Raw genomic sequence first — 18,889 nt, 5'->3', positions numbered from 1 at the left:
TTAGATGCTGCAAGTACCTCCTCTCACAATGTAGCTTGCTCCATGCCTCTTTATCTAGATAATATTTGTTCATTAGCTGTATGTGAACTTAATATTATGATACATCATGTTTGAATAACAACCTAATTTACTTAAATGTATAGGCAACCATGGCATGGTATGTAGTGCATGTTGGTCACATGCCTAGGATTTATCGAACCTAGGAAGATTGCTATGCTCAAGTCAATCGCTACCCTGGTAATTTGCACAAAAAATACAACACAGAAGTTGAAGCTTTGAGGGCCTACTATAGTCATCCCGCCTACCTTGCAAACCATGGGCAACCGGCCTACTATGATCCAATGAATACAAACCATGGCCATCCATCAGCACTGGAGATTGAAGAGAAGCCACCCACCGGAGATGTGAAGATTAGGAGAATTGCTCCTTGGTCTTGGAAAGATGTCATGCTTTTATTTATGGCTATGGTCATTGCTTTTCTTATTTGGAAGTTGATGTAGGCTTAGTTTTGTAGAACAGTAGGTGGACTTTGTTGTATATGGTCAATCAAACAATGAATTTGTTCTAGGTGAACATATGCTATTAATAGACTTTGTTGTATGTGGACTTATTATTAGACTTTGCATTAAACATAATATATATATATATATATAATATGAACATATGCTATTAGTAGTTGTCCGTAGCCAAAACTAACCACCATCATGTCATAGCCATGACTCATCGTCGCCTGTTACCCCATCGCCGAAGAACAGATCAGCAACAAGAAGCAGCTGATATCGCTGGGACGGAAGAGCCGCATGATCCGATAAACGGTGACATTGTCAATCAGGACGGTGAGAACGAGCACCCATGGACCCCGTCTGGTCTGCTCGAGCTGGGTCAAAATGACCAAGATGGCCAGGTAACTTTGGTATCATGTGACTATGTAGCCACACACACTAATCAATTGAGAGGGTCATAGCTTACTTGGAGTCTCTAGCAGGAGCCTCCGCCGGCCGAGGAGCCAGAGGGTTTGGGTGGCAGAAAGGCCAGATCCAAGCGAGGCATGTCAAAGCTTCCTGTTGGTAGGAATGCACACTGGCACATCACTGAGTTCGATGAATTCGGGGATCCACTCTCACCGCCTATAGCTTTGACCAAATACAAGACTATCATCGGGTTACTTGTAAGGGACTTCATCCCGATTAGGTACAGGAAGTGGATTGAGAAAGATAATGACCCATGGAGGGTTCTCGAAAGTGAGAAGGATTACATATGGGATATCAAGATTTATAGTATTTCACTTTCCCAACGGAGTATGACAAGGAGGTAGTCAAGAAAAAAGCAAAAGAAATCATGGGGACATGCTTCAAGAATTTCAAGGGGACATTGTTCAAGTATTTTGTCCTCCAAAATAAAGAGCTAGATTTCGATGGTGGATAGTTTAGCAAGCAGAAGGACTTCTAGCAGGATTTCAAGAAATACTGGTTATCCGATGAGTACTTAGAACTGAGCAGGAAGAATAAGGAGAACTCATAGAAAGGGATAGATCCTCATCATCTCGTCTATCGTGGCTATGTCAAAAAGATGCTAGAATTTGAAGCGGAACTTGAAAAGATGGATCGCCTTGCTGAGGAAGGCGTTTAGGTTGAGGCTGCCCATTGGGGGCCAAGATCGGTAATATACTATTTGGGGAGGAATGTACGCCACACCGAGGATGGGAGTTTTAGCTCCACGAATCCACCCATGAGCGAGCTCATCCAGAGGATCTCCCAGGTAACTGAGGAGGTGAGGGAAGGGACTCACACTTCTAATATGGAGAAAGACATGCTCACCCAAGCACTCGGAACCAAGGAGCACCATGGTCACACTAGAGGAACTGTTGTTGTTTCTTGGAAACTAGCATTCCTCGAAGAATCTCACACTTACCGGAGCTGCTCGAGGGGTAGAGTGGAACAGACAGCAGAGTGTTTGAGGCGACTAAAAGAGATGGAAGGCAGAATGGATGCACGAATTGAGGCGACTGTTGAAGCATGAGTCCAGCAAATTTTGCAGTCCAAGGGGTCAGGAGTACCACAAAACCCTACTCCTACTGCCTTTAGCCCACAGTTAAGGGATCGCAACAGCTATGAATCGACCCCGCTCGACGAAGAAGATGCGAATGTGCCTCATCCGGTGGATGGCATCAGTGAATCCGTCAATGTCAAGTTGTATATCCATTAGGAATGGACAAAGGACAAGGTGGCGCTCGGCCAGGCCCGGCCTACGGCAGATGGGACCATTAATGGCCTTCCAATTCCATAGGGGTACGCTCGCGTCACCATTGACAGAATACTTGATAAGAAGTATAACAAGATACACATTGAGTACCCCGCAGCAGAAGACATGCCGAAACTTGGTCATAACAAGGGCTCTTAAGTGGCCTGGCACAAGCGCTTCATTAAGCTTGACCACCAATTGTCCTCTGATGATGAGGACGACTGTGAGTTTTCGCCCACCTGTGATGATCACTCACCATCTCCCAATAGAGATCACTTCCCTCCTCATCCCTTGCCATCACCCCTGAGAAGACAGAGGTCTCCTTCTATTCCTCCTCATCTGACTCCATCTTCATTAGCCCCAAGAAAAGAGAAGACTCCTCCTCCTCCTCCATCTTCATCAGCCCCGGGAAAACAAAATTCTCGTCGTCATCCTCCTCCTCCTCCTCCACCTCAGCCCAAAACAAGATCAAAGGTATCCTCGCAATCGAACAAAAAAGTCCTTGGATTCGGTTGCTAATGCTCCCAAAGTGGACCAACAAAAAAACAAAAGGCCATTCAGTGGCAGTGTTACAAACTTAATAAAAGAAAAATTTACAGCACACATCTTGAAGGAAGATTGTGTTAGTTTCTTCAATCTCTATGCCTCACTACCTCAGTGTTTGTTGAAGTCTGAATTTGAAAGGCAAACACAGAATCAGTACGCTACAATAAAAGCCGAAGAAATACACAATGAAGATTTAAGGAAGATACAGAAGTACGTCGAAGACAACCTTGAATTAACCATGGAAGAGGCTGCGAACATCTATTATGATGTACAAGGGACGAGAACACCAGCAATGAAGTATGAAAGGGACAATCTTTTGGTTCTTGATGACGAGTATAAAAAATTGACAACATATATGCACCAATTGCATGAATATTACATGGCTCAAGCAATAGAGACAGAGGACTTTGGTTTTGAGGTTATTATCTGTTCGCCACGTGTTTTTTTATTATCCTAAAGAAGAGAAGTTCGATGTCGAGTGGTAGTGCTTGTTCCAGCTATACCAGAAATGCTCTCTCGATTCACAAATGTTGACGCTGTGGACTATGTAAGTACCCTACACGTACGATATTACAATTAACTACTCTCTCGAGACACAAATTGTTAACTTTTGAGCATTTCTCATGATTTTATGTAGGTGTATAGCAAAATTTTGCATACTAAAAAGCAAATGGGATAACATAAACTTCTTGGACCCCTTGCGAGTCAATGAGAAAACATGTTTAGCCCTCCATGGATGTGACGTGGAAGATCTGAAAGAGAGATTGATTGCTGTTTTTGATGAATTCAACAAAATAATCTAGCGAGCCTCTGGACCTAAAAGAGAGATTATTGTAAGAAGTCCGAGAAGCATGCTTCATTTTATCGAATAATTTCTTTTATATTTTGAGGGATCGAGATCTAGATAAAAACATTTGAACTGTAACCGTAACATTTATAATGTTTAATATTGATGGATCTGTCGTCTATGTAGCGTATATAAAGTGAAACCTGATTTCACAAAAAAATATAAATTAAAATAAATTATAAAACAATAAAATACGAACGGGCCATTACTGCTAGTAAGCAACAAAATGGCAGTGATGGCCAAGATGGCACTGCCGGCTTGAGCCACAAACCGGCAGCGTTGGCTTAGCCATCACTGTCGGGACTTGTCACAAATCGGCAGTGATGGTTACGACAACACTGCCGGCTAAAAACACAAACCGACAGTGATGTTCGAGGTTACATTGCCGGGTGGTCTCATGAACCAACAGTGTTGGTGAAACTGAACTCTACCGGGCTGTGTAAAAGACCGACAGTGAAGTTGAAGAACACTGCTGGTTCAGTGATAGCTAACCCTCATCACTGCCGGTATGGTTGTGCCGGTTCAAAATCTGGCAGTGATGAAGTGTTTTAAACCGACAGTGAAGTGCTATTCTGCAGCAGTGAAACACCCCCACGTTATAAGCTCTCTGGTCGAATAGTGTGGTGTGGCACCTGACACGTCCAACGGGATTTGAATGGACTCCTCCGGCGGGTGCACGTCCGGTGCACACCAGAGGCCATTGTGCTCGGCTGAAAAAACGGCAAGTCTGCACACAATCCGACGCATCCGGTGAGCACATCTGGTGAGTGCTAAACAACCAAAATAAGTGTTCAATTAAATAGATCCAAACATAAAGAGATTCAAAATTATCATCCAGAACACATAGAAAGGGCATTTAGCTTACCAATTTAAAAGTGCACAAGTGACAGACCACATATTTAGCGCCACATGCATAGTCAGCCCGATTACAAAGTCAGGTTTGCATACAAAAGATGGTCACATTGACCTCATTACTAGTTTAAACATTGTTTGATCGTGCAGACCTCAAATACTACAAAAACATGTCATACAGATGCAAACTCAACAAAAATTAAGTTTTTTCTTGCTCCTAGTTCCTATCGTGGGGCTAGAAGGGAAACTAGGGACCTTGCTATGGGTTCCCATATCTGGACTACCCAAGGCATCACAATTTTTCTTCTCATTGCAACTCTTCTTCGCAATTGTCTTTTTTTTGAATGGCCTTCTTCTTGTGCTCCCACTCACTTATGCTCTTTTAAGCTATGTGCTGCTCACTTGGTCCACTAGGGCACGTAATTGACAAAGGCGGTATTTCTTCTATTTGAACTCCAAATGAGATAATCCAATTTTTTTTATCCTCTCGACAAAAACATATTGGTAGAGTTCATTATGCACTTTAGCTATTTTTGTTGTCAACATAAGGGTCTTGAGATAGGGTGGGTAGAAAATTTTCGGATGGGAGATATTTTTTATTCATTCACTCTTTTATAGTAATAGATATCATAATATATTTCTATATTAAAATGTGACAAATAATGCTTAAATATCTAACAGTAAGCTCTACTGTAAACTGGGACCAAAACTCCCGGAAAAAAGGACAAACATAATTCTGGTAAACAGAGTAGTTTTCATTGATAAATGAAACTTAATGGAATGTTGCAACAGTTAAAATGAGCACTGTTATAAAATGTGGTGCACTTATGAAATTATCATCAAACTTGCAGCCATGTACATGTGACATGACACCCAATTTGACACCCCTTGCAGGACTCAAACCTAAAATGGGTCTCCAACACAATACCTATAGCTTCCAACAGAGTATCTATATGGAAGACCTATTTTGGATGTCAGGAGAGGCATAACACAAATCTGAGTATTCTCTCTCCTGGAGACCTATTTGCAGAAATGGTTGTCTTTTGGATCTTGTTGTTGTTGGAGAAGACCAAAAATAGATATTGAACCATTTGTCTGTAACGCTACCCAAAGAACGAATATGTGTTATATTTTGGGTCGCGGTTGTTGTAGACAGTCTAACCTCGAGGTATTGTCACTCTAGTCTTATGGAAAATTCGATGTTAGCTTTACTGCAATACTCTCCGATTTACACGCACCTGGAGTAATATAATAAAAAAAACATGTGACCTTAATCAGGATAGGGTGGAAATGGAATGCTAATTGCAGTCTTTGTATCAAACCAGAAACTGTGAACATCATCTTCTTTGGTTGTCCTTTAGCACAATATGTTTGGAGCTGTCTTCGGGATGCTCTAGGGTGGGAAGCGTTCCCAACTTCTGTTCAAGATCTGACTTCTAAAGGGCTTTCGGGCCTCAGAGCTTGGGCATGTTCTGTTTTGCGGGGCTGGCCTGGGCCATCTGGCGCAATCGGAACAAAATGGCGATTGAGAAATCTTTCCCAGCTACTCCAAACATAGTGATTTATGCTGATACAAATTTTCTGCATACTTGGGAGGACGTCCTCAAGGAGGACAGAATCAAGACTGGATGCACAGGAAGAGAACGACCAGCGAGCTATTGTCGGAGTCGGATGCTGTGGTTCTGTAAGGCGTAGCTGAGGCTGGATGTTTTATTTTTCTTTTGACTAGATAAATGTCCGTGTGTTACAACGTTGAAAAAAACATTATCTTGATAATATAGATCTGAATGTGTGATATGCTAAATTACTCTGAAAAACAATATTTGATTTTGCAATATCACTATTATACGATTCTTCACACCTCTCGTGCTGACTAATGCGGTGGAATTTGGCTTATGCTAATGCTTATAAGAGAAAAACACCGTTCGTTCACTGAAAAATACTACTGAAGTAGTGCTGCAGAAATGGGCCGGAGATTCTAAGACCTGAGGCACGTGTATATCTAATGCACACAGAGACATGATTAGTCTCAATATTTAGGCTCCGCACGACCTAGCCCCTATTGTGCTAAAAATACATGGCATGGTTATTTTGAACAATCTTTGTTGCTCTGATGAGTAATTATTGCATGGTTAATTAGGCAACACTTCCTGCTGACTAATCAAAATGTAAGTACAGGTGACGCGACTGAAGTGTTTTATTGTCTTCATCTTTGGGTTCCAGATTTGCCGATGCATGGCCGACGGCACCGGGATCGTTCAGTTCCAGACCGCACGATTCGAGTCTGCACTTGCACGGGCGTGCCCATCGTCCGCCCAGTGTTGGAGCACGAGCTTCACACGGCGGGTTGGCCGCCGGAGATCAGCCACGACCACCGGGAGTACGCTCCACTCCTTGACCCCGGCAAGGACAGGGTGAACTCCAGACGACGTGTTTGCGCACTATGCCTTCTTCTACGGGCCCGGCGAGCGGCGATCCAATCGTAGGCCCCGGCCGCCCTGTGCTCCACCGCCTCGCGGTCGTCCGCCTCCACATGTTCGTGAACGCCCGTGTCAGGAACCGGAGCAACCGGCCGGTGCCCGCGGGCTACAGATGCAACGCGTTGCCAAGGCGCGGGCGTCATGTAGGGGAGGGAGGGACGGAGGGGCGAGCGGGGCAAAGGGAGAACGCGCACACGATTGATTACCTTTCGTATTCCTGTGGTTCCAGTTGATGTCGATCAATAGGCTCGTATCAAACTCGGAGTTCCGGGCGCGCACATGAAGAGAGTTTGGGCGTCCGACGACTTCGGGTGCGCACACGAAGGAACATGGACGAAAGCGGTCCGTATTGTTTTAGGTGGTGTATATATATATATATATATATATATAATAATAATCAGTATCCGCACCCGAGCCACCCCACCTGGTCCCTCGACTCCCTGCGTTTTTTTCCTGCCGCACCCACCTCCTCTTTATCCTTCCAGTTTTTTTTTCTGATGAAAAAAGTTTCTTTTTTCCGTTCCAATCTCCAAAAGTCCAACTCGTCGGGAGGAGACGGCGGTTTCGCCTAGCTCGCCGCCCCCACCGCCGTACGAGCTCAGCTTGCCACCCCCACCTCACGCGCCCAGCTCATCGCGTCCCCCTCGCCTCCTCCGACACCTCCGCAGCCCACTGCTGCTTCTGCAGTCCCAGCGTCGGCGTCGGCGATGGCGCTGCAGGGCCTCCGCCGCACGAGCCCAGTTCGCCCCCTCCCCCTCGCGTCCGCAGCCTCTGACGCCTGCGAAACCTTCAAACGCTGCCTCTGCAGCCCTGGTGGCGGCCTCGTCGGTGGCGCTGCGGGTCACCGGTTTCTTCGATCCGCTGCCGTCACAAGCATAGATCGCCCATCGCCGCCGCCTCCAACGCAGACCCCAGATTGCCACCGCCCTCGCCGCACGATCTCAGCTCGCCGCTGCCCCTGCTCCCTGGTTCGAAGCCTATGAGCTCGTCGCACCTGGGCCCGCCGGTCCACCCAACAACCCCGTACTCTTCTCACCTCATTAGGTTGCCGCTGCCTCGTGCCGAGGCCGAGATGTCTAGGTGATGGGGGGCTGGAGAGCTGGTTGTGCGAGCAAGAGGGACTCTGCTCGCCTTGGCGTGGTCAGCCCCCTCCTCGCAGGTATCATATCCACATGATTTGTTTTAATTTTTTCCTAAATCTTGCCTAGATGTGTGGAGGGAGAGTTGTGATTTTCTCACATATTATAACCTGACATGAAAATTGCATGGCGTCTGCAGGATCCATGGAGGGAGGCAATAGACATGCGATTCATTGTAACGATGTATGATGATGTCCATGTTGCGGGACAGATGAGTCCCCTCAGCTGTAATCCTGTATTGCCTCACATGATTTATTGCTGAAGGTTCGTTTGATACATGGAGAGGGCAGATTTGTTCTGATTTTTCTGAGGTAAACCATCTCACACTCATGCAGGTTGTCATTGTTAGGACCCATGTAAGAGGGCAGAAGGGCATGGGAGAATCGACATGCAATCCATGAACATGCACAACTGATTTGAAGGTTCTCTAGGTTAATTAGCTAGTCCACACATGCTACAGCCAAACCAGAATGCATCAAATGTGCTTTTACTTTTCAAGTGTCAGGCTACTGTAGTGGAAGAGACGAGCAACTTAGAGGTTTGATCCTGGATTCTTTCTCTGTTATCATGCTCCAGCCACGTGTTTCTTTATTTGGTTTGACATAGATTTAGCAACAACATGGCATTTTTCAGATCTATGATGACAGGCATAGAAATAGATCAATGAGACTATTTTGATCTTGTCAATGTATTTGCGGTCTTATGTACTTATGAGCTTGCTGAAGTGGTTGTAATAATGAATCACACCTAAAGAGACACTTACCTAAGAAACTATCGTACATTTATTCCTAGTAACTTGTAATTATTTTTGGTAAAACATATATTTTCATATTTGAAATATTACCTAATCAGTGTAGTGTGTCATTATGCGCAATAGCCAATAGGTATTGTCTCTTGTACTAGTTAGATCAAGTTTCTGATGAACAAGCATAAAGTATTTTTCTTAACCATAGTTCCCTGCAACTGAACTGAATCTTCTTAGCTTAAGGAATATATCAGTATTTTTTTTCATCTCACAAGACCTAAACTGTTTGTTGGTAAGACCTAATCAGCTACACAATGCAAAATTCAAATGTCATATCATGAAAATTTTATATGATAATTTTCTTTCACGTGAAGTCTCAGCTTATAAATAATGTTTGTCTGGATGTAATCTCATATGGAAAGCTATATTGCAATATATATTATTCTTTATGTGATGATTTTTTTCTTAAAATTTCTTGTCAGTGTCAGGAGGACAGGAGAAGTTATTTATCCTCTTTTCTCTCTCTTTATTTTTTGTGCAGATCCCATGCGCTCGCCATCAAAGCATCCTCCATCTACTCCCCATGATTACTCACATAGGTAGTTTCTTCTACTATTACTGATTTATTTGTGTGGCTAATTATGCTTGAAGATTTACAAGAGTATAAATTTTGCATTTGTTTCCATTGGAAATTAGCTTCTTTTTCAGCCTTGCTAATTTTCCAATTTTACACATTTAATTTATGGTTGTTGTAGCTTCCAAATCATTAACACTAGTTATTTCTGTTTTTTATCATTTTAGTTAGCCTTCCACCGGTATGAGACGTCTGCTTCTTCGGCACTCCATCAGCAACAGTGGTGTGCCGCTAGCACGAAAAAGGTATGCTGGAGAATGTTCTACACTTTTTTGGACTTATCACTGTCTCCATCAGTCATAAATTTGGCATTGATTTTATGATTTATCTATCTTGATCTATGTATGCACTTGTTGATATTACAGATTTAAGGTTTCTGACTGTTAATCATTGTGGTATGCTTTTGACAATTGCATGTGTGAGCACCTGATGCTCATATGCTCTTGAATCCCAAAGCCGATCATTGTTGTTCATATGCTCATGTATTCTAAAATTTCTGTATGCTATTATGCATGCCACTTTGCTTCCTGTAAGACCATTTGTATACTGCTCATATGCTCATCCTTAAATATGTACATCGTTGTATCTTGTCACTTTGATACGCATTTCATGATTAGAATTTCTCAGAACCTGGAAACTTCATGGATGCACATTGTATCGTATCTGATTCTGCTTGGTTGCTGTTCAAGTTCTTAAATTAATTATCTAGCGGTCCCTAAAAGTATTTCTGCTATCTTAGATAATTCAAACTAGCAGATAATTAAATATCTAGCAGTCCTTAAAAGTATTTCTGCTCATATGCTTCACGACAGCTAGTTGAAATATTGTCGATGTATTATCACATAATATCATACAATAATTGATTTGTTGTTTAAAATTACAGATTTATTAGCTCTTGGGTTGTTGAATCTTAGTCAAATTGGTACATGTTGAATTAATGAATTATATGAAGGCGCTGCTAGCTTGCTATGGGCGATCACTTTTTAATAGTAGGTACCATCTTCATTCTTTAAGAATTAAATTTGTCATATATTATTCATTCGGTGTGGGCTATCAATGAGAATGTGATGTGCGTATTTGATTTTTTTATAATATTAGTTATGTGTTCACGTTCTGCCCCGCTAAATTTTTCTGGTTCAATTGAAATAGTTAGATGAATGTGATTAACATTGGATTAGACATTGTGCCACCTTATAGTTGAGTGCCTGTTTAGTTCCCAAAATTTTGCAAAATTTTTTAAGATTCCCCGTCACATCGAATCTTTGGACGCATGCATGAAGCATTAAATATAAATAAAAAATAAAATTAATTACACAGTTTAGACGAAATTCACGAAACGAATCTTTTAAGCCTAATTAGACTATGATTGGACACTAATTACCAAATAACAACGAAAGTGCTACAGTACCATTTCCCAAAAAACTTCGCCAACTAAACCAGACCTGAAGTGGAATTCACTTGATTTAGCATCTCTACAGAAATATAGAATGCATTCACTGAAGTTTTAGTCTTAGAATATCCTTAACCTGAAGCTGAATTTTTTTGAAACAAAAATTATGTGTGTCTGAGGATTTCTTCATACTAGTCTTCTCTGAGCTCCTCCAGCACATAAGGTTCTCTCTCCACCCTCTTTTGATTCTTCATGCTGTTGGTACATTACCATCATAGGCGGTGACATTTTCCGAAAACAGTTAGAGGTTGAGTTGTATATGATTTACATTTCTCCTTGGGATTCACTTCAGGATTTGTTTGTCCAATTGTCTATGTTGTGTTCATTTCGTGCTCAATATTGTTGATTATGCTTCCTCTGGTTAGACCTAATATTTTCATCATTGTTATTTATCCTCTTTTCTTTCTCTTAGTTTTTTGTGCAAATCTCACTTGGGCACTAGCGCATCCACTTGTGGTGCAATATCTTGGCCATCAATCCATCTATCAGATATAGATTTCCTTGGCTGATCTCGATAGGGCAGTGCCAAGAGAAGCCACAATCTTACCACCTTGGTAAGTTCTATTCCTCATGTACTCTGTTTCTAGTTAGACCTTATGCCAGTATTGGTCATTGCGGTTAATTTTAAAAATCCTGCACTCATGTGAACAGTTCTACCGCCACCTGTTTACTGAATTGGGCTTAGTCCACTACATGCCAATGTATATTCATGGCCTCCCTCTGTCATGTTTTCTCCATCATGTCTGATTGGATCAGGATCTTTTGCTTGTGCTCATATTCATGGCTCCATGCTATTCTGTCTCAGTTTTCTCTCCTTGCCTATATTTTCTTCTTTTCCTCTTCATAATTGCACTTCCCATTTTTCCTTTTGCCATGCAAGATACGAACATGGTAAACAGAGCATGTATATTGATATTATCTTGTTTTAGGAGGAATCCCTGAACTTATTTAGAGGGACCGATCAGTTTTTTTTTCAGATACACTATTGTTTCATTCGCTGACATGGGGACAGTGTCTTTGGTGGATGGCAGGCTCGATTCTGCTGTGGTTGCGAGACACATGGCTAAACATATATATAGTTACAAATATACGTGACCATGTCCATATGTTTTATGATTCCAAGCGATTTTTTTTGGTCACTTTCAGAATCATGTCAGTATATATGTGAGGAAATCATAATAATTTGTCACTTACTGATTTTGTACGAAGATATTTAGTTTAAATACATAATTCTTTAAACCAAAAATTAAATTCTGGACATTAGGAGCTTATCTGTGCAGTCAAGATGTGCTAGCTAAGCTCAATTGGTGCTAGTATTTACTTTTTAGAATACTATGATTGCAAAACCTAAGATGTTTTTATGGTCAAAAGGATTTGTGTTGAACAAATGTTTCTTTATGACTGCAATAAAACTGTGTCAAAGGAACCTTGTACAGAAATAGGGAATCGTCACGGTAACAAAATATTATATTCTGTCTTTGGATTGGGACAGAGAAAAAAATTGAGAGCCTTGAGGTTCTAAGCTTACCACCATGCATGAATTTTTATTTAACTTTGCCTACTGATGTGAGCTCTCACCAGTTACATATTTTTTCTAATTTTATTAGTTAGCCTTCTTCCACCAGTCGGTGATGTTGGCCTCATGCGCACTCGATCAGCAACACTAGTGTGCCGCTAGCATGAACAAGGATGTTGTGTATGGTGAAACCGGCTAAAAACAATAAAAAAATCGATATGAAACTCACGCAAAAAAAAAAAAAAATCACTGAAAACACATGCTCGTGTGGGCAACGAAAGAAAAAAAATCGGACAGAAACGCAAAAAGATCGGCCAGGAACACAAAAAAAAAAACGGCCAGAAACATAAAAAAAAATGGCTAGAAATAGGCATGGAAGAAAAAAAAAATGGAAAAACATCGCTTCCGGTGGCCGAGCAGGTGGACTGCGAGTGGAACCTGGAGGGGTCGGGTACTGAATATTATTTAGTAGGCAGGGTGCCAACTAGCGCAGTCGGTGCTCCCCAAGACAAGTTTATGGTGTGTATATATAACACACACACACGATAAACTTGTCTTAGGAAGAGTTCCCCAGTGAGCTGCTCTCGGTTGATGTGTTTCTTTAGGCTTAACTAGGGCTTGTGTGGGTGCTTCTTTTGTTAAACTTGTTTCTTTGTTGAGAACTGGCAACCCCAGTCTGCAAACTCTGTTAATAACTTTCCTAAAAGCAGAGGTAATCACATCTTAAAAAAAAAGGGTCCAGCTACGTTGTCTTATAGGAAAACATAGCACAGATCATCACAGACACTGGACACCGACCTCGAATCTATGCTCGGCAATCACCTGTGCTGATCTGCCCTGCAACCTAGCATTTGGACCATCGGAGGAAGAACTCAGCAAGCAAATATAGCTTCTTCCGGATTCTTTTTCCTCTAGCATGTCGCGTCTTGGAGGAACCCTGGAGGAATTGACGCTGGAAAACGCATCTTTGCTACAGATTTGCACTGAGGAAATGTGAGGAAGAGGACATTGTTAGAATTTGCAAGGATTCTTGTTAATCCAATAAATTTGGGGAGCACAGCCAGTTACCTTGTGCTGACCGTACTTTTCTCTGATTGCAGGAAGGTTATTTGAAGGATCATCCCTGAAAAGGTGGCACAGCGCATTTACACACTTGCCCAATTCTGACGCTTTGTACCTTGTGTAGTTAGCAAGGGTGGGATTCTGCTTCCAAATTGCAATGAGAATTCTATGTTAACCCATTCAGGTATTGATTTAGCAATATATATATATGCGTACAGCAACACATGAAGCCACTTACCCAAGGATGCTTTGTTGGATATAGTATAAATTTTGCCAAGATAGCTGAGGCTGCTATTAGTGAAGGAGGGTAACAAAGTAGGTTGTACTCCAGCAATGATAGCTCAGCGACATAATTTGCTAGAACCTCGATATAGGCCGGATCCTGTAAAAAGAGAAGTGTCAAGTGAAATGAAATAAAATATCATTTATACCTTATAGCAATGCAATAACCCTAACTCGATTAAAAAAAAAGGGTAATACCTCATCACATGTTTGTGCAGCACGGAGAAATCTTCTATTGTCAGCAAGAAAAAGAGTTAGTTAAGTTCAATTGTACTAATGATTTTTTTAAGATGAAAGATCAGAACCTCAAAAAACACTTCGCTGTAGGCGCACTCGTTTGAAATTTCAGGCAATTTAGGACAGAAGCTTCCATTTCTAAAACCTGCTCATGTGTAAGTTTGAGAGTGCAGTGATGAATAAGGGACTGGCATATTGTAGTGATCTGACAGATAAAAATAAGAAGCTGCTGGAAGTAACGTGTTACAGACCTCATCTCTGAAGTATGTGTTGTCAGTTATGTAGCAGAATTCTTCTACCAGTCACATCTCTTCATGTTTTCTGAATCAGAAGTTGTCGGAATGTCAAAAACAAGCGAACACTGTAATTCTATTGAGAATAACTGGGAAAGAAGTCAACTAGGTGGATCTTACGCTGCAACAAACATGCATGCAACACCAAGTAATTGTAGCCTTTGGCGACTGATTTTGTTGACAGGAAGATAGCGGTCGATGTAGTTAACAGTTAAGTATAAAGTATCAGGAACAAGGCGATATTCTTCAGTAACCTTCACATGGGAAAGGTGTGGATGCAATGTTAGGTCAAAGAAGAGTGATGTGCAGGTTTTTTACGTAAATTTATTTGGTGGAGCAGAAAAGCTTACTTCAACCATCCAATCTATCAAAATAGCTCTCATGCTTGGGATTACATCCTTTTGAATCTTTTCCATATAATCTGCGGACGGCCTTTTCTTGCTCTGCTAGACAGCAATGCAGCACTATTAACAACATGCAAAGTAAGCGAAGAACCAGGGGATCTAAAGACGTGCAGAGGAAGAAAGCACGGCACATGACAGCCCGCGACAGAGTTTGAGCAGAAGCGATGGAGATGGATCGACGACTCGTGATATCATGTAGAAAGGTATACGAGGATTGTAAAACTCCTCAAACTCTTAGGGTTGGGTGTCCTATATAGCCGAAACGGCTTGTGTTACAAGAAGTCATGTATAAAGTATAACATATATTCATCTAAAAATGCCTAGCTGAAACCAAAGACTTTTTCTCCTCGTATCAGATTAATACATTCATATGATCAAAACCCAGTTCAATACATTTTTAGATAATGGAACAAAGTTCCAAAACCCAGTTCAATACATACATCAACAAAATAACTTCAGAAAATAATTAGTTGCCCCTACCATACTGGAAAAGTGCATTGATATTGATCAAACATAACTACAGTAAATGTTAATTTGGCACCATAAGTGTAGAGCTTTTGCCTGTTGATGGATGTGATCAGCCCCAACAAAAGTAAGTTGTGAACCAATTCTTTGAATCTTCCCTAAACATGTCTTTGCTGCTGCTGTTGTTCAAGCATTTCTAAAATATTTTTTGATTGAGGAAAATTGTTTGGGCACAGACACAAAGACAAGAATGTTTCACGTCAGCCTCACGCATGAGCATGTAAATGTCAGAAGCAAGAGTATGACACATCTGTGGATTTTCATTGTTACTGTTAACAGCACAAACACTGTTGATTTCCATCGGAACAAGAGCATTTTTCTACCACTTAGTTCCTTGTAAAGAAAAACAAAAGATGCATACTTAATGAGCCACAGCTAACAAAATATGCTAAGCACAAATCATAACAAGACTTTCAGCAAATTAAACAAACTATTACCATCTCTATCCTCTGATATGAAGGTGTTGATTTGCCCGTCGCTCCAATGATGTGAGCATTGACGAGTCACCATCAATGTTTTCACAGTCTGGGCTTTTCATCAAGTAGGAGTTTGACATCTTCCCATTGATGGAAATTGAACCTCCTGAATATGTAGGAGATACAATGCTGCTGCAGGGTGCAGTTGCAGGCACAACATTCAGAACATGCGAAATAGTGGCCACTTTCAGAGGAGGGAAATTGTGCTTTGGTGCTGCGCTGTCATGGTGAGATACGGTTGGAGCTGGCTTAGTAGTAACCAATTTCACACCACAAGCTGGATCCTGAACAGAGCTTGCATTTGAAAAAGATCGTCTGTTCACAAGAGCAGCTGATGTAGCTGAATTCAACTTCTGTGAAGAAAAGGGATTCCGTCATGCTAAACTTCTAAATTTGGGAACCCAGTAATTGGGCTCAAATAGGAGAAACAAAGTACAGTGACACTACGGCTGCATACTATCACATTGCCAAGAGAAATTCGAAGGCAAACAGATAAAATGATTGACACATTATAAACATTGAGTTGAATTTGCCAATACGTTTTGTGCAAACAGATAAAATGATTAACACATTGTAAGCATTTTGAGCTTTTGACCATCAATATATACGAATAATTCAATGAAGAAAATATACAGACCATGATAGAGTATTACAATTAGCAAGAGAAAAGAATAACGCTACTGAATTTGCTAAACTGATTGTTTGGTACTAATAACAGTTCTATTCTCAAAAATCGACTAGTTGACTGAAGTACTGAACCGCAAAATCCGACAGATTCTGCCGAAGTTGATGAGGACAAACTACTCTACTAGTAAAGTGGACTCATTCGCATGAGCCAAGCCAACAGAGCAGAAATGAACTCCCGTAACCACATTTCAGGATCAGAAAAATCCCGAACAAATACAGCAGAAATACAATCGACCAATCCTAAGAACAGCCGAGACTCGAGAGGCATAAAGACGTACGGAGGCCGCGGTGCCATTCGGTGCTGACGCTACCTTTGTGGAGCCGCCGTCCCTCCCTCAAGTTGCGGCAACGTTGGTGACGTCGCCGAGCGCGGCCCGCTTATTGGCCTTCGCCTTCAGTCCTATGCCGGTGCTCTCTACCGTCCCCACTGCGGGGCGCTTGGCCGTCGCAGCCCTCGCAGCTGACGACGAGCGGCGGGAGGCAGCTTTAGTCGACATCGGCGAGGGGATTGACTGAAAACGGGAGGAGCGGACGAACGAACAAGGAGGAGCAACTGAGCAAGGAAGGCTTCGCCGTTTTAATTTTTTTCAAACCGTGGAAGTGGAGGGAGGAGGATGATCTTGGTGAGATATACGGGCTGAGTGAACGTTAAACAGACGTGGGCCCCACATGGCAGCTGGTCATCCTGCAGCTGCCGTGGAACAGTGTTCGTAGCATTCCTTCGTTGATGCGATGCGACTGCTTTGCCATCCAGTAAGATTACAGAATCAATACTACCATTAGTGATTAGTGCAGGAATAATTTGTAGTTATTAGTACTATATTCTTCACATATACAGATGTTGAATATTTTTTAATACGGATCTAGATAGAGAAAAACGACATAAAACATCAATTTAGTGTCCATATTTATTAGAGACAAATACAAATACGAATATCCATATTAAGTTTTGGTAGATACGGATTCGGATAATCTAGATATCCGGACAACCATTTCCACCCTACTACTAGACAAGATCCAACTATTTGTGGATTTTTTTTGCTTCTCTTAAGGCATCAATCAATAGAAGAAGCAATGGAAATGCGAATGTCTTCCATAATCTCTCCACTTTTTCCCCTCCGTGGACTTATTTGCTATACAAAACCGAAAGGCAGCGTATATCTTTCTAACCAATGTATTAAATAAGTTACCTCTTTGGAACTATTTTCGTCCTATTCGTTTGGAGGAATTTGGAGGAATCCGGAGGAATCTGAAGAAATTTGTGGGAGAGAGGAAATCCATCATGAACAATAACTTTTAGCTGTGAACAGTGAAATTTTTGCACCGTCCGAACGGGGCTTTTGTGTATTACCAATAAGAACATTCGCAATAGACGTATCCATAAGTTTTATACTATAAATACTACTATAGAACCATATCCCTGACACTATGTGGGTGTTTCTATGGAGGAGGCTCCTTGCAGGGACAACCATTTCCATAAGTTTTATACTATAAATACTACTATAGAACCGTTACATGGCAACGGGGACCCAATCCCCGATTTCCCGCGGGGAATTTCCCTATTAAGGAACGGGGATGGGGCTAAATTCATCCCCATAGGGATTTAAACGGTAGAAAATTGGTCCGCGTCGAGCCTAGCGGGGACAGGGATGGTTTGGTGTCTCCCGTCCCCGTTCTTCGTATCCCCGGCCCGCTAAGCTGCTACGCAGGCGCGCGTAAGGAAAGCCCACCTAAAGGCCCAATGCAGCCGAATATATGTACTAAGGCTAACCCTAGTTCTATCTATCTCACCTCCCGCATCAGACACACTCCGCCGACGCGTCGACACAGCACCACCACCAGCCTCCGTCTCTGTCTCCTCATCTTCCACTTTCAGCAGTCCGCACAAGGCACCCCACCTGGCCACCTGCATCTCCATACGGGCATACGCCTCATCTTCCACTTTCAGCAGTCCGCACATGGCACCCCACCTGGCCACCTGCATCTCCATACGGGCATACGCCGAGCGCCCGTTGCATACTGTGCTGCGTTCCAAGGAGAGAACACCGGCAGCTGAAATCCAGCAAGAAACGGCCGAGCAAGCAAAAGGGACAGGACGTGGTCTGTGGAGGTGCGGCTCAAATCCGTTGGAGCCTGCTCCTGCTTCTTCTGTGTAGAATCAGAGTACTACTAGATCCATCTATGTACAGCGTGCTTGTGCATTGGAGCCTGCTTTTGCTCCCGCCCTCCAGATCTGTGTGCTACTAGATACTCTCTGATGCTCTCTGAGTGTAATGATGTATGTTCAATGCATTGCGTGCTTGTGCAATGGTGCCTCCTTACTTTTATTGAAATTTCATGGTGTTCAATTTGTTCTTCTCTTGCACTTTTATATGGTTGTATTCTTGGCTGTGTCAGTTGAAACGGGGACGGGGATCCCCGGTGTTCAATTTGTTCTTCTCCTACACTTTTATATGGTTGCATTCTTCTTGGC

General features: G+C 42.3%; 2 pseudogenes; one reads left to right on the top strand and one right to left on the bottom strand.

The window, feature by feature from the left end:
• Positions 1–6,929: 6,929 nt before the first annotated feature.
• LOC136534021 (uncharacterized) lies at positions 6,930–12,463 on the top strand (annotated as a pseudogene).
• A 141-nt stretch (positions 12,464–12,604) lies between these two features.
• LOC136534022 (cyclin-A1-2-like) lies at positions 12,605–16,978 on the bottom strand (annotated as a pseudogene).
• Between the last annotated feature and the right edge of the window lie 1,911 nt (positions 16,979–18,889).

Source organism: Miscanthus floridulus, unplaced genomic scaffold, assembly GCF_019320115.1.
Source record: "Miscanthus floridulus cultivar M001 unplaced genomic scaffold, ASM1932011v1 os_1419_1_2, whole genome shotgun sequence".
In the NCBI taxonomy this organism is placed as follows: domain Eukaryota; kingdom Viridiplantae; phylum Streptophyta; class Magnoliopsida; order Poales; family Poaceae; genus Miscanthus; species Miscanthus floridulus.
This window is presented reverse-complemented; position numbering and strand designations above follow the sequence as displayed.